The 17,727-nt window shown below is 33.1% G+C and overlaps 1 protein-coding gene across 4 annotated transcripts in view; it reads right to left on the bottom strand.

Moving 5' to 3' along the window:
- LOC143225246 (uncharacterized) overlaps positions 1 to 17,727 on the bottom strand; it is a 160,940-nt gene that overhangs the window by 91,827 nt on the left and 51,386 nt on the right. For 3 of the 4 annotated variants that reach the window (XR_013013761.1, XM_076454333.1, XM_076454339.1), the window contains exons 5-6: positions 7,214 to 7,269; positions 3,336 to 5,321 (exon numbers count right to left, since the gene is read on the bottom strand). The gene's annotated coding sequence lies outside the window, so the exon portion shown is untranslated. The remainder of the gene's footprint in view (positions 1 to 3,335; positions 5,322 to 7,213; positions 7,270 to 17,727) is intronic. The other variant, XM_076454351.1, reaches the window with a different exon arrangement.

Raw genomic sequence — 17,727 nt, 5'->3', positions numbered from 1 at the left:
TTTACTGTTGAGCTTTTGCATGCCATTAGTCTTGATCTATTTCTCTAGGTACCTAAGATGTGTTATATATAACATTAACTGTGGTAATACATGATGTAACCATCATGTGACAATAGCACACCAACAACAGGGGGATGATACATCTATAAACAGATTTCCATAAGCATTGCTCTCAAAATGAACTTTATTCTTAAACAAGGCAAGAATAATGTGTACAAGCAGATAGGAGAAATTATGGGAAAGTGTGAAGAGAGGTATGTGGGTAAGTGAAATTATGAAAACATAGATAAGCTGCATTCAATTAAAGTGACTAAAGAGGAAAATTCATGGAATGCAACACCTTATAGTGGGGGCTTACTAGAGGGATATCATTCATGGGAAATTACATACATTTCACGCAGATATACATTTGCCTGAATGAAAGTATGAAAGGAAGAAGACAAAATGAGCCAATACATTGGAAGGATTGGTGGAAAAAGATATGGCCAATTGAGCATATGCACACAACAGGTCAGTGGAAGTGGATGAGGAAAACTGACATTGATGAGACACTGGAGAAATGCCTGATGGACCCACCATCATAAATAAACTACAAAGAAAACTAATTTTGAAATTTAACAAAACATATTTCAAATCAAAATCAGGCTAAACTGGAAGTCAAATTAAAAGCTGATAAAGCCTTCAATAAAAAACAATAATGAGTAACTAGACAAAAATAAAAGAATGGTACAAAACCACACTGAAATAAATAGGCATTAAAATAATTGATTGACTAATATACAAAATGAATTGTAGGCATTAAAAACATGAAACTTAAAGAACTGAATTATACAAATATTTACAGAAGACTTCATAGAAATGAAGCTACAACTCAGAGTGATAACAGAAGTCTATCAAATGTCTTCAGAGATATCTTCCTTTCAATGGATTTTAAAAAGTACCTCTTTGGCTTTTTCTAAGTCTTTATTAAACAGAATACTTCATTCATGATTTTCTGTTAAGATCCTTCAGTTCCCTACATTCTCTATTGGTCCAGGTTTTATCAGAAAAACAGGCTTTTTTCTCATCAGGCAGCTGATTATGGTGTGCTGGTATCATGGCTTCACATCCTCTTTCAAGAGATGTCCTAGACTTACACTTAGAAAAGATGTGTATAAAGCAAAAATACAAAAGCAGTCATCAAAGCTGCAGAAAAATAGGTTTCCTGAGTGGAACAAATAGAATAAAATTTCTTTTCATCTAGCTCTGTAAACATCTTCCTATGATTTGGGATGTTGTGTTCCAACTGGATGTAGGGAGGACCTCCACATCTTTTAGTGCTACAGAAGAACATTTTTCTATCTGACATTCGTAACATAAGAAGAAATAGAGAATACACCATATTTTTCTCCCAAGGTTATCCATGTAATCATTGTGGTCATTACACTATGTAACACAAATTTTGTTCCTGGATAGTATGTGTTATTTCTTGATTGCTTATGTTATAAAAGTACAGAAAATTGCCATTATTCTCTTCAAACTTTGCTTTTGTGACCTGGATAATGAAATTTAGAAATTAACCTCTTTTATATGTAAAAACAGGCATATTTGCACATTTTCATTTACATAAGGTCTAAATAAAACAACATATGAATCAAGATTTACAAGTACTTACACTGAAGTTACACAAAAATGAAAAAAAATGTTTAGAAGCGAGTAGTTTTTCAAGATTTGCGACTGTAATGTAAATCACTTTCACGTGTTAGCCCCCAAATATAGCCTCCCACCATGTTTTCATTATATGCTCCCAGATCACAAAAGCAAAGTTTGAAGAAAAAAAATAGGTATTTTCCATTTACTTTAGGCACAAGCAATTGGGAAATAACACTTTCTGACCAGGAACAAGAAAAAGTAAAAATTTTGTTACATGGTGTTATCATTCATCTCAGCATTAAAACCCAAATTCTTTATTTTTATGCAAAATTAAACAAATCATATACATAATGCAAAATATGTATTTATTTCTATCTTATTCGATTTTGCATATTAGCCAATACATATTTGCAGTACATGCCAATCACATTTCATTAATGTTCCCAATAGTCATGACAACTCAAAAACTGTGAAAGTCATTTTCTCATGCTAAAATGCATATACAACTTAATGGCAGAAAGAATCCAACAGAAATGGCTATTTCTGCCATATTTCATTTTCCAAATCATAATTTGTTTCCACTTACAAAACATATGTATATACAGTCCAATGTGATACAAATACTAGGGATAATAGTCAAATCAATTTAGCCATCATAAGTCCATAACAATCAGCCTGAATTACTATAATTTCCATGCTACTACTGCCAATTATAGGTCAGACAACCCACAGGGTCAGATAAACAGATAAAATAAATCAGACCAAATCTGCCAAAATGATGTTTGCTGTCTGTTGTGTTAACTCTGTTAACGCAATCCAAAATTACTAGAAGATATATCCTACTCAGGGGTATAATCTTGCTCTATGACACAAATTCACATAAACTAACATGTATATCCCTTAGAGAAACATGAATGAAAATCACCAGGAAAACAAAAAATGTAACACATTTTAATACAACAGTAGCACCTGCCTATAGTTTTAACAGCTCTGTTTTTGTTGTTATACTTCAGAAGTCAATACTTTTAAAGTATTTTTCTTACTTCTAGTTTGAGCTAGTACAGCTATTACCAATCTTTCATAAAAGTGACCCTGAGGTTTCTCATTTTAAAGTTGTTACCAATCTAAGTTACCTTTGTCTTATCAGCAATCTGTGGCTATTGATAACCATTTAAGCAAGAACCATGTAAAAAGATAGAACTGTTACAAATTATGTTTGCCTCCACAAGACTAGTAAACTATCAGAAGCAAAACCATTAGTTCAGAGGATGAAAATCTACATGACAGTTTTTTTAAATCCAATGATGAGGAGCTTTCCATGATATCTAAAATAGATTAAATAAATAATAAAGAAAATTTTAATACAAATTTAACTCACTAACAATTGTACAGCATTCTGGTGTTATCTGTAATTGCATCAATTTTGTGATAAAGAATTCTGTGTTACCCATTCAAACAATTTTTAAACTTTATTAGTTGAATGCTTTGTTTAATATTTCAACTATATATTTATTGAAAATATTTCAATGATGATTTTTAACATGTTTGTACACATATAAAAGACGTATTTTTATTATGAACTATATTTTAAAATATAACAAAGTATAATATAAAATTTGAAGATTGGATATTAGATTTTCCTATTCTCACTTTGTGGAAAGATCTACACAACGAGAGATTACATTTACAATTTATATTCTTACCTCATCAAATGAAAATATTGATTTCTCATCCTCTTTTTGATTTTCTTGTTGATACTGAATAGGATCTAAATATAAAAATGGCTCCCCAGAATTGTTAGATGGATACAAGTCAGTCTGGTCACTTCTTTGTCCATTTTTGAAAGTAATATGATCAATTTTAGATATCCTTGAGTTTTTCTGTTTAGATGGCTCATGGTTTTTAGAAATATCCTGAATGGTTAGATCCTTCCCAACAGGCTCTTTTGTTTCGAAGGTTTCAGGCTTCACATAAAGATAAGCACATTGATTATCAACTGATACAAAATTTGAAGATAAAAGGCTTTCTCTATCTACTAGTCTCTCAGAAGTTTTCTTATTAAATTGGTTTTCATCTTTAATCAACTCATCCATATTATTATTTAATGACAGACAGTCAACACAAAAATCCCTTCCAGACTGGTTTAAGTTCTTAAAATTATTGTCTACTTGAGTCAGCACTTCCAAATTATCATAAGCATCTGAAATTTCTATAACTTTTTGTTCTTCTACAGTCCTGAATTCTTCCGTATTGTCTAAAGATGCCTCAGACGCTTGACAAAATCCTTCTTTTACAATAGGCGATAAAGAACCTGATGTTGCTAACTGAGATGTGTAGAACAGATGACCATTAATCATTTTTGAAACATTCCCTGAAAAATTTATCAACACATCTTTATTTTGCCAAGAATAACAATTAGATGGTGTTGTATTCTTTTTCAAAATATTTTCTAGGCCTATACACATTTCATAACTTTTTTTTTTCCACATACTTCGCAGCAATCCATGATCTTCCTCCCCATTATTACCTAACATATCTTTCTTAAATAAAGTTGAAATAAACATAAACCCTAAATTCTTATCAAGCACTGGTAAAATATTCTTTTCCTGTTTTCCAGTCACATTTTTCAGTTTCTTTCTTTTATAATCCTCTGACTGAAAGTTACATTCAAATGAAGGAAAGGGTGAGATTTTTTCACAACTGTGACAAACAGATTTGTTTTCTAAAAAACTTTCTTTTTCTATTCTGTAACTTCCATCTAATGGTTCTTCTTTCAATTTACCACAAGTCATTACATGTTTAGATGATATTCCTTCAGATACTGGAATTTGTGATGTTTTCATACCCTCAGATCTTTCACACACCTCAACAGGAGTTTTTGAAATATACTTGACATTAAGTATTTCTATTCCTGCATTTGAAGCTTTTTCAAGCTTACCAATATCTAGAGATTTCTTTAATCCCTCTAATATGTAGATATTTGAAGCTTGTCTGCCTACTGACCTTTCCAATTCCCTTTCTCCTGATATTTTTGAAGACCTTGTGTTAATGCAGCTTCTATATTTATCACTCACTGGTTTTACAGTTATATCTATAGCATTATGTTCCCATACAGTTGCTGGAAACTGCTTGTCAGATTCAGGTTTCTCTGTTTCAGTTTTATCAGATACAAATTCAGCAATTCCTTCTTTCATATCTGAGTGCTGAATATTTTTTTCTGATGTATTGTTGTAATGTGAATTTATGTTGGGCAGCTGTGTTTCTGCCACATGTCTATCATAAGTTTTTTCAATATTTATGAATTTATTAATACCTAGTTCTACACCATGCTGAGTTTGATTTACTGTTCTATCAGTACTTTCATCAACTTTCAGTCTTGAAACTAAGGGATGCTTCTCTTCTGTATCATTGATCTTAAGAGTTGAACCATAAGCCTGCTGTTCTCTTTCTACAGCATCACAATTCTTCAGACTGAAAACTTCAGTCTGCTTCTCCTCTGTACCACTGATCTTAAAAGTTGAACTACAAACCTGCTGTGAATATACATCTTGTTCATCCTTTTTAACAGTACTAACATTTTGCAGATACAAATATTTAACTTGTGCTAATTCTGTGCCATCATCACAAAAATTATTAGGCTTCTCATAAGTGGTACTTTTAGGAGACCCAAATAATTCTCTGGGGAAAAACTACATAAAAATGTAATAAATGTGTGTTACTGGTATGTACATTTCTACTACATATATGGTACAAGATTACTATTTAAGCTTTTCAGGAACTGAACCTAAAATTGCATTATTTACAATATAAAAGAATTAGTATGTTCAAAATCTGGATAATTATAACTTCTAATTCATTAGTTAAGAACCCTTACTAGTAATAATGTTTTGTCCATAATTCTTAAAGCATCTAAGAAGATTTATTCAGCTTAGAAAATTCAGGTTTGGCCCAAATCTACTAAGGCACCAATGAAAATCATTGTTAAATATTTAAAACAAAATTATTCATTGAAAATTATTAAACATGAAAATTATGTGCAAAACATATATATAGAAATATTCTAATAAAAATTCAATATGATAAAAAATGAAGTTGTAATGACTACCAATTTAAATACAAAACAAAACCTTAAAAATGAAATGTACATTTACCCCACATACAACTCTTGTTTTGTATTTATCTCAGTCTTTAACAATAAACAATACTAAATTCAAGAAGTAAATTACTATTAGATTAAATATCATGACAATATGCTACTGTATATTTTTATTGGTATCAAACATTTTAAAAATACATTAGACTTTTTTCTACATGTATTACTATTTGTGAATCAACTTTTTTGTTACTTGAAATAAATTTAAACACAATTACTCTCCAAACACAATATTAAACAAAAGTCACTAGACACTTATTATCCACGCATATAGATAAAGAAATGTTAAATATTTGACAAGTATATTTTACAGTTTACAAAGGTAATAAAAATATAATCACTTTATAATTCTTAAGTAAACTTTAAAAGATGAAAAACACCTAGCATAAGGGCAGCTGTTGATTATAAAACCAAGAGCCTAAGCATCGAGCATTTTGCATATAAACAATTAAAATTATAAAGGTCTGTTTAACTTAGCACAAAACCACAATCATCTTGTGCTCTGTTCAATTCACTGAGTGCCAAATATAAACTGACACTATCAGAATGTTTATTTGGAATAACTCTGTAGAAAACTTAAGAGTGAATACTACAGATGTGTATTAAACATTTCAAATACTACATAATTTGGTTGTAACAAATAATGATTCATCTCTTACTTCATGATAAAGTAATATATTTATAGCACACTTACATTCAGTTATTCACTGTGTGTTAAAAGAAGGTGAGTTTACCAAAGTTCAAATTAGGTAACAGAATATATGTGTAAAAACCATTTAGGTATTGCATAGCATTCCCACTAAGCTGCATGGCTGCACACCAACCACTCAAGTGCCACACACTTCTTTATTCCAACCATGCATATCCTCAGTAATGGTGAGGAGTCTCAACACATTGATGGCCTTATTGACCCTGGCAGTCGATAGGCCTAAAATCCAAATACCTCACAGGCAGCAATGCAAAGCAGCCTAATGATTCTAAAAAACTAGTATCCCAAATCTGCACATTGTCTTGATACTGATGCACATGAAAAAATTCATTCCACACAGGGATTGAGAAAAGTAAAGGGAACACTGGTATTAAACATTGTATTTTTTAACTGTAAACCATGTATTTAATGGAGAAGGTGTACCTTTGTTAAAAAACATAATGTTAGTATTTATCTAAAGAGTAATGGGAAATAAACAGTTGTGGAAGCAATATATGCCATGGATTTTCAGCATTGTGAATATTTCTATGAAAGAAATACTGTCCTTTGTTATATTATTATAAACCCCAGGACATAACAGTTGGTATTCAGTTGGTAATGACTGTTTTAATACATTTTTGAATCAGTTTCTGTAATTTAAGGTAAATAAAAGTTTACTTAACTATACTTATAAACACAATAAATGTAGATATAAAAAGTACTATAAAAGTAAAACTTACCGAATGCTTTAAGTTCCTGTCAGGTTTCTTTTGTTTCAATCTGGCACCACTGTCGTCTTTTAAGATATACAAACAAACATATCATCCTTAAGCATCTGGATTTTAAAATTAAACTATTTGCATATAGTACTTATTTATGTATGTACAAAGACCTATATCTTTTATGTGCCAATAAACTAAACTTCACGTCACCTTTATTGCACCATCGAGTATCACACCTCTAAAAACTTGTTTCTGCATGTTTGTCTATAAAGTGTTTTCTCAGTGATGAATACTTTCCTAATGTATAATCACGTACATCAGTCTCTTTACTGGAGATCTTGTAAATGTAATCATACTTAGAGGTATCACCAAACATATGAAGTAATGTTGGAAAATCCCTTCACAGGCAAATACTTATTTGCATTTTATTCTTGTTTTGTATGAAAAGAAAGCTATAACACTATTTAGGAAAAAAAGGAGTAGATATGTTTTGAGCCAAAATGAGAAATGTGACACAAAAGAGTCAAGTCTAATGTCTTAAAAAAATTACTATCCCCAGGACTAGTGAGAGACATGAAAATAGGATAACCATGAGAATTATACACTTCATCAGGTGTTCCTCCATCACTGGTGACAAGGAACCTGGTATGATCCAAAACATGGCAAAAGTACTCCCAGCATCATTCCAAAAGAAAACAAGTAGTAAAGAGAAAATGATCTTATAAAGTGAGATCCAAAAATCACGAAATATTAAATAATGCACAAAACCTTTTCAGACCCAACTTTACAAGATATGATAAAGAACAAGTAGAACATAACATAAAAAAACAACAAAAAATGTTTCTATACATGGTAATAGTAAAACAGTCTCTTCTATTTACAACACTTGAGTATCTAATCAATCTCCCCACTTACTCAACATGCAAACAAATGGCCCCAAAGATATATATCATCCATAGTAAAAACTTGCATCTAACTGTAGAGCAAACAGAAAGATCAAAATAAAAATTGAAGAAAGTCACATGCAAATAAAGATTTCTTGTAAACTTCAATGAGGCAAAAGAGTAACAATTACAAAAAAATAGGATGAGATGAACCATGAAAATAACTGAATGCCTAGTTTGCTAGAATGTGAACATAAATTCAGAAGGGTATGATAAGTTGAACTATGAGGGAAATATAAAATGAACTATCCTTGTAAGACCTTCAAAAAATGAATAATCACCACATGGCTCATTGCAAACTACATAGCACCTTACCACCATAGCTACATTCATATCTGAAAAAGTATGACTAATAAAAAGCAACTGTTAATAAGGATTTGACAATTAGGGAAATTATCAATTAATCTTCTCATTCTTATCTGCCAATTATTTCTTTCAAGTTAATTTGAATATGCCCCTTCACACTGTCACAACTACCTCAAGGATACACAATTCATAAAAACCACCTTGTTCAAGTAAGAAAATTTCTGTTGTAATAATTTTTTCATCTTTTTTCTTGTATTTTTACTCTTGGAAATTATTGTTCATAGGAAAGTAATAAGCCAAACTGGACTATATGGATTAGATCAGTGGTTCTTAACCTTGTTGGAGGTACTGAACCCCGGAAGTTTCGTACTTGCATTCACTGAACCCTTCGTAATTGGAAAAATAAAATATGATTTTTCAAATTCAAAACATAAGTAGATATTTTATTAGTGCACAAAATGAACCATGCATCAGTTGCACACAATATCACTGTGTTTAAAGAACAAAACCAACAAAACATGAAGTTCACACAAAAACATAACTCAGTGAATATTTACTGCAAATAAATGTGACATTTGCTGTTACTTTTCAGAGACAAGTTCAGAAATGCACGGCTTCACCTTGGCAAGTGCCACTCTCATATCATTTTCGCAACAAAGTCTGTTCCTTTTTTTTCGTTTTTATGTCTACCATCCTCGAAAAGGATTGCTTGCAAAGATATGTTGTAACAAATGGTATGAGTATCTCAAGGGCTTTCTTAGCAATAAGAGGGTACGTTATGATTTGGTGACACCAAAACATTGAGAGTGTTGTTGTTCTGAAAAGTTGCTGTTGAACCTGGCTCTGCTGAAATTCAATGATTTCGTTGAGGTATTCATCATTGACATCTGCTGTTGCAACACTAAACATGAACGGCTGTCTCACCCATGCTGGATATGACTCTCTGGTGGGAAGTATCTGTCGAGAGACTTTGTGAGCTTTTTTTGAAAAGCTGCTTTGATGATGTAGACTCCACTGCCCTGCATCTGTTGATTGAGATGATTGAGAGCACTGAAGATATCAGCCATGTACGCCAAAATGAGAATGAACTCAGATTTTTCGAAGCAATCTGCATGACAATGTTGGTGCTCTCACAAAAACAGGGCTAATTCCACACGCATGGCAAAAACACGGATAACCACCGAATGTTAAAATGGTACAGAGCCCATTTCATTACACAGCTCTTTGAAGATGCAGTGCTTCAGGGCACTATTTACACAAAGTTTACACATTCCACTACAATTTTTAATACTTCTGTCAGGCAAGGTTTTCATTGCCAATGCATGCCTGTGCAGAACACGGTGCATTACAATGATGTGTGGTGAATCGGCTTTCACCATCACACCAAATCCAGAGTTTCGTACCAGCATGACTGGAGCTCCGTCCAAACAAACTGCAGAAACAATATCCCACAAAAGATTGTTGTCTATGAAGTCATCCACAAGTTTCTTTACGTCGGCTGCCTTAGTTGTTGTTGTTGTAAGAGGCTTACAAAATAAAAAATCTTTTATCTCGTCATTCTTCACATAGCACACAAATACAACAAGCTGGCTTAAATTGGAAACGTTGGTGGTCTCGTCGAGTTGAAGAATGAATTTTGCTGGGCTTGAAATCAGATCTGCAACTACTTGAGCCAAGATGTCATTGCTCATGCCATCTATTCTGCTGCTGATGGTGTCATTTGAAAGAGGATTTTGGGATAACTTATTTTCAGCAGCTTTTCCCAGTATGATATTTGCCATCAGCTGATGCAGCTGGTTTTAATAGTGCTTTGCCAATGGTGTGTGGTTTGCTCTGCTTTGAGATCAAGTATGCAACTTTTTACGATGCTGTGAGGATCAGTTTCTCAATGGGTGCAAAGAGAAGAACAGTTAAAGTAGCCTTTTCATCGAACCTGGCTCTCTTTGCCTTGAATTAAGGCCAAGTGATATGACATGATTAGCTGCAGCCAATGATGGCCAAGTGGAGCATGACGTAAAGATATCATACGAGTGGGGTACATGGAACAGACACACACACAATGTGTGTGTCTTGACCTCCGCTGAACGCCTGAGACTGACTCACTGAACCCAGGTTAAGAACCACTGGACTAAATGAAAACATAATACAATACTAGAAATGCAAGCCTTTACAGCTTTTGAAGCTGTCCATATAAATAATAAAAGTGCATTGGAATGATCGTAGGTAGGTACTTGAAAACTTCATTGTTATTAAGCTTTCTATCTGATATTTTGTAGAGATGCAAAAGTTAAGTTTATGAATCTGCACTTAAAACATAATATAAATAAATATTGTAAATCGCCGAGTATCTTTCTGTACAGACAGCCTTCTGGCAAAAAATCTATATTCAATGACCTACCAAGATTGGATTGTTTATTGGTTGGTGTGTATTTAAAATAACACTCACATTTAGTCCTATACTACACCACAACACCAAACAGTAAATCTAGACCATCCACAATACATGTTTATGAATACCAGTGGCTTAGCCTTCCATCTGAGCACAGTTCTTACAAGCCAAGCTGACACCAGCCTTTAAAAGTGATACAAAATTCCTTAAAAGTATTACTTCACCATTCTGTCAGACAAATTACTACTTGAGATGCTATTTATATTAGCAAATTGACAACACTGATTTAAGAAACCACTAATCACACTAATGTCTTTTTGTAGTGGTTTTCTGAAATGCCTTCAGCAAGCAGTTACATATTAACATGTTTTGTAGATGAATTACAACTTTAACTTTCAACACCTAATTTTCTGTTCTATTTTATTATCAAGCAATAACAAATTCCTCAAGGTAACAACCTCACAACACCAGAGGTGACCTGCCTTTGTAAAAATATAAATTAACCACACAAGTTTAAAACTTCTTACATTTATTGTAAGTTCATATTATAAAAGACTTTTAATAGAGAAATGTACATTTACATCTTACATTCTTCATTATTTCAACAACTTGGTGGCATCACAGGCTACTCTTCAGCATAAAATATAAAACAAAAAACAACTAAACATGTTTTTGGAAAGCAATCAATTTAAGTTTAAAATTTATATAAAATGTACAAAAATTTTCAATTACATTTTTTCAATTTTAAGAATTAATAAAAACTTAGATTACAAAAACATTATCTTTTTACTAATGTTTAATATGAAAACCTCATTAAAAAGTCTTTAAATTAATATCAGCATTAAAATATTTCTAATGTTGACAATAAAATCATTATAATATAGTAATCAAATCTCACAGATATGAGATATTTTTCAAAAAATGCTTTATTTACCTTGTCTTGAATAACCTTAAACTTTATTTGGAGTTGTTCACATTACAATAAAGATGCCTAAAATACTGCTATACCAGTATCAATAAAATCAACTGCCCAATACCAGAACACTTTAGAACAGCCAACAAGACAAGTCATGATACTGACTGAGATGCTACTTATACTAGCAAGCTGCTTCATAACAACTATTAAAGTGCAAACTTAAGTTGGTGAAAGTGAATATTTTAACACCTTATTTATATAAAAACACATAAGTAGGGTATAGATTTTCTAATATTTATTTATCTGACATCATACTTTGAGTATCATTTTCTCAAATTAAACTGTCCATTGTTCAGAACAACTGGAGAACAAGGAAGGTAACTTTTCTTGATCCCAGAGTTAGTCAAACAGTGGCAGTATTAATGACAGGAAACAACACTAGTAATTGCTAGTAAAACCTTATGAGTGAAAGTAAAAAAGAATATATAAAATTAATATGTTGTGATATGCAAGCATATTATATCATTCTTACACTACTCCTTTAGTATGTATGAATATTTTCAAAATCTGTGTATAGTGAGCATGTGTTCTTATTATAAAAAGCTGGTCAGGGTAGTTACTGAGTTTCTGACTTTACAGTTATTCACAGACTAATTCATTCAAACAAGGCAACATATATATATACTTTCTTGGAAGAAGAATTGCTGCAATATAGAGCATACTATAAAGAAAGTGATCTATTCAAATGCCAAGCCATATGATGCCCCAGGGATATCCTTTGTTTTGCAGTGAGAGTGACAATAATTTTGTTGGCATCTGCATTCTGAAAAAAATTACATTGTTGTTCTTCCTATATAATATCATGTTTCCTCAGTCTGGGACAACATAAGGTATTAATATAGGAAAATATTTTACAACAACTGTTCAAAGTTCAAACTGAGTGGAAATGTAACTTTTTAATAAATTTATTTATGTTAGAATATACCAGAATTAGTGTATCAATTTTTTAACATTATATCATTTATTTTAATACCATTTACTTTAATTTCTTTTCTTGAATTAACCTCTTCATTACTCAGAAAAACTGGAAATCCAGCAAACTAGTTTACTTTATACTGGAGAAAATTAAGTGACTACAGTGTCAACTATTAGCAATTGGAGTGAAGGCAAACAAAATTGTAAATTGATTTGTCAACCATACTATTTGCTATATTCAGTGCCAAAGAAACCTCTTACCCAATCAACATAAGGACTCTTCAGACTGGTTAAGATATGGCAAATAGCAATCATTTAGATGGTATTTATGTTAGAAAACTGCTTGACAACAACTAGGCTTGCATGGTATATTCAGGTCATACTGATTTTCCTTTGAGTAATAGAATAGGTCTGCAAATTAACAGGAGATTCAACAAGGTATATTTAATGAATTATTTGAGTAACTAAATTTATGTGAATAAAATAAAGAAATTAGGCATAATGTAAAATACAAAAGAACTATATTATAACAGAGTGCACAACAGAGTATATGTATTTGCTTTGGATGATGGAACATTGTAATGGGGAAACTATTCTCTCCATCTATATCAGGCTGATGTAATCTACCAGACTGTTTAAATTTAACACCACTGCTGGAAGTGACTAGCACTACCCACTTGACTAATCATTTTCATCCATGCAAACAGCAAAACATAACCTGAGATATCACCTAGCCTTCTACTGAAAACACTGCTGCCTACAGTCTTTCAAAATGTGCATCATTACTTTCATTCATCATACAGACTGCACTGGTATGACTTCAACAGAATGACAAGAAACAAAGGCAGATGAAGTGACATCAATTTAATTACTTTCTGGACCATTTGTTATGTAAAAATTACACATACACAGAAATAACTGATAAATTTTGAATAACATTAAATTAATAATGATAGCAGAAAGTGTGTGGTATACTTCTGTATCGCATTTGATTCAGTTCAAGTATAATTGTTCACTAATTTTATTTATTTCACTAAAAATCAGAAACAGGGTACAAATTTAACATTATTTGTAGATTTTAATAAAGTTTAGAATGAGACATTAATTTCTTGAATTAACATACATATCATTCAAAAGAATTGGTAAATCAACAATCAGTTGTATAGTAATATTTCAACAATAATTTAACTGCAACATCCAGTAACAGTAAGAACTTTCACCCAACAATAAAAATCATTCAGGCTGTATATGACAGACAAAGTAAAGGTTTAGTTATTATGTACATTGTACTTATATTGACACGTATATTAGTTTAACTGTGTTTGCCAAGTGACAAACAGTTGCACAATATTTACACCTTATAACATTTTAAGTCAGAGGTACAGAATGTATCCATGACAAATCTAAAACATTACCATTTCCAAATGTTGAAATGTAATTGTTTGGTTATATAATTTTGTGTTTTGTAATATGTCCTATTATTTTTATTTTTGGCTTCTCATAATATAATAAAACCAATAGTGGCACATAGGTACAACTTAATCCTATAAGTTATAATTTGCCAACACTTATAATGTATTTTCAATAGGTACTTACCTCCTCACACAAGATTGGCCATTTTTATTCAGTGCTGCCCTCCATATGCAAACCCTTTCCTTAATTCATGCCAGAAGCCTCCCACTCCCCCCATTGAAACTGGAAGAATCCAATGTGTCTCATGCAAATCACAAGTCACTAATTAACCAACAGAAGCACAACATGCTCACACAATGCATGTGGCTCCTTCTTCTTCTCACTATTGAACCCTTACTTCAAAAGTTTAGCAGAAGAAGCAAGCACAGGAAAAAGTGAAGACGAAGGGTGGGAAATGTGATAGGAGATAAATACCTGTCCAAAATACATTTTCAGTGTAGGAAAGTTATAGCTTTTGATATCATACCTACCTCTTCTTACAAGATTAACTAACATCCCACACTGAGGATTAGGAGGACTCAGTGCAAGGAAGGAACAGAAGCATTCCTGAAAGAGTTTGAAGGATACCATTGTTCATGAGAGACAGAGAGAGATCAAGAGAACAGATGGGGAGCACCAAACCAATTCTGAGCCAGGTATACTCTTCACCTTTGTAAATAATTAGAAAAACATGAGTGGCTGGAATGTGTTGGACCATACTTGATAGGTTAGCTGCATCCAAAACCTCCTCTTTGCAGAACCAACATCCCAAAAGGGGAGGATAAAGATCATACTGTCTTCACCTCCAGCCCAAGAAGTGAGAATTAAGATTTGCACCAATATCTGGAAAGTATACAAGGATCAACAACTTATGGCAATTCAGGACTGGCCAATCAGCATTGAAAGGATGGATTAAACTTGTACAAGGATTTAAGTGGATAGGTTCCATATAATCTAAGACCTCCTCTACAGGGAATCAACATCCTGTGAAGATAGGACACCAAATAAAAGGGGTGAACTGCACGTGCAATAGCTCAACTCCAGGCATTATGGAATGTGTAACAATCTGTGTAAATGAACAGTGTATGGATGTCATGTCATCCAATTTGGAGACAGATCAACAACAGTGAAAGAATAAATGGTCTCAGAAACATATGTTCACCTTTAACAGGATGGATTAACACCAGTAATAGTCATGTTGCATCTACAACAGCAGAACAGGCATAGGCAATACCCAAAGAATGGATAAACTACAATACATTGGAGATAATGGGATATGAATATTGACATGATGGTTAACATGCCTAATTGCAGAACCTCTTGAGGTAAAACAGAATAGTAGAAGATGGGAAGGGAACAAGAGAAATAAGCCAACAGGAGGAAATGATCAATCCAGCTGATAAGGGTAAAAGGAGAAAGATCCTGTGAATGGGAAGCATTGAAGGAAACTGTGTGGGCAATATAATAATAAAGGGCATGCAGCAGGCATATAACTCTATCTGGATCAGAATGAGGATAAAATGAGAAAGAGTATAAAAAAATGAGCAAAATGAAGGAGTTGTCATCATGAGCTGCTGAGGTCACCTGAAAAAAAGGAAAGATCTGTAGAAATGAGAAGACATGTAAGGTAGTACAGTGTGTAAGGGATAGTTATAATGCATATATGTGACTAACATCACCCACAGGTCAAGAGGGGAAGGAAATAATGTCCAAACCTGGAATTACTGGATGCAGAGATGGCCAACATATCTGGAAAGAATGAAATAAAAGGGTAAGGAGAGGGTAAGGAAAGACCCTGTGGTAACAAAAAAAGAAGGGAATGAGCTAAAGGAAACAGCACCCAACATAAGGAGAGGATAAGAACCAGATAAAAGCCATGTATGAAGATGGAGAACCTGAAGTTAAGGAGGCAGAACCAGTGACTGTGGTCAACAAAAGAAGTCAGTGAATAATGGGAGAGGGAGGGGGAAGAACCTTAATGGAGTAAGCAAAGAAACTATAGTTGAGAGAATGAGTTAGGAGCAATCAGAGTGGCCATGCTCAGAGTGGTATGCATAAAGGAAACTACTCAAACAAGTAATGAAATAGGAGTATTTCTGGAGGAAACTGTTTCAAACAGACCTAAATAAAGCCAGCCATACCCCAAGGATGGGGAACAGGAGACCAAAACAAAGGTATCTGTTGAATGAGGAAGGTGATAAATGCATTGATATGAGGGATACATCACCAATTGCAAAGCCACCAAAACTAAGGGTACGAAAGGCCCACTCTGTTGGGTAAGCCTGTGCTAGACAGGAAAGATGATCTGCCACCAGGGGAATAAAACCAGATACAAGACACACCATCAAACGAAAGTGATGACTGTGGGTCTAACAAGAAGATCTAAAAAGAGAAATACAGTTGCATTGATTGGATGCATTCTGAGGGGAGATACAAGTGTCATCAAAGTGAATCTTGAATACCAATTCCTGGAAAAAGAAAGAAGTGATCCAAAGCCCAGTGAACAGCAAGGAGTTTGAGAAAGTTCATAGGAAGAAAATGTTTCATCATGGGCCAAATACCCTGAGCCATGCACCCCTGCCCTGAAGGGATGCATCAATGAACAAATCTAATGACCTAATGATAAGGAGCTTGGAAAATGTGTCCATTATAACAAAGATACCACATTTGCAGAGCAAGAGCTGAAGATGACAAACAGGCCAATGTGAAAATTAAGCAGAAAAGAATGTCCACAAAAAACCTCTCAGGGATCCAGTAAAGAGCCCCTGACAGGAGATGGATTGAAGACAGGCACTAGAGCTAAAATTGACATGGTGAAACAATGATGTGAATGTAGAGCAAAATCAATAATAGTGATACTAATGCCATCACACATAAGGGAGGCAAAGTCCACAACACAAACCTGCATATCACAGGACAGGAGAATACCAAATATGGTTGATGTGTAGAATGATGTGAAAGAGATGGATATAGGTTATAATATTTAATAGCAATAGACAAAATATCACATGCCTGAAAAATACAATCCAGAAAAGCTGATGAGAGCCAAACATAATTATCTGGCAGGATATGGGAAGGTACAGTGAACTCCAGAAGAGGAAAACAATTAAAATCCTTGTCAGTCTGGTCATAAATGAAAGGCACAAGAGGAAGAGGGGGCAAGTAGGAGTAAAATAAAGGTTGTACAAATAATGTTCAAACTTTTCACAAATAAATAAGATTTCAAACAAACTACAAAGACTTGAAGTGCTAATACAAACTTCAGAATTAATGCTTGAAATCATTCAAACAAGCAAATGATTTGGTAGCAAAACATGGGTAAAGAAATGCTTTCATAATTGAAGTAAAAATGCTGGAAAGTAAAAAAATAAAGTGTAAGTTAAATGACATTAAACTACTTTAAGTCAGCACTGAAACAAAATAAAGACATCTGCATTTAAGTACTGCTAAACAAGAAGTGAGGGTTTGAATAGTAGTGTAGAGGGGCCACATGTATCACATGAGCATGTCATGCTCCTACTGATCAACAGTGACATGATAATGTGATGAG

The sequence above is a fragment of the Tachypleus tridentatus genome, chromosome 1 (genome assembly GCF_004210375.1).
Source record: "Tachypleus tridentatus isolate NWPU-2018 chromosome 1, ASM421037v1, whole genome shotgun sequence".
Lineage (NCBI taxonomy): Eukaryota > Metazoa > Arthropoda > Merostomata > Xiphosura > Limulidae > Tachypleus > Tachypleus tridentatus.
This window is presented reverse-complemented; position numbering and strand designations above follow the sequence as displayed.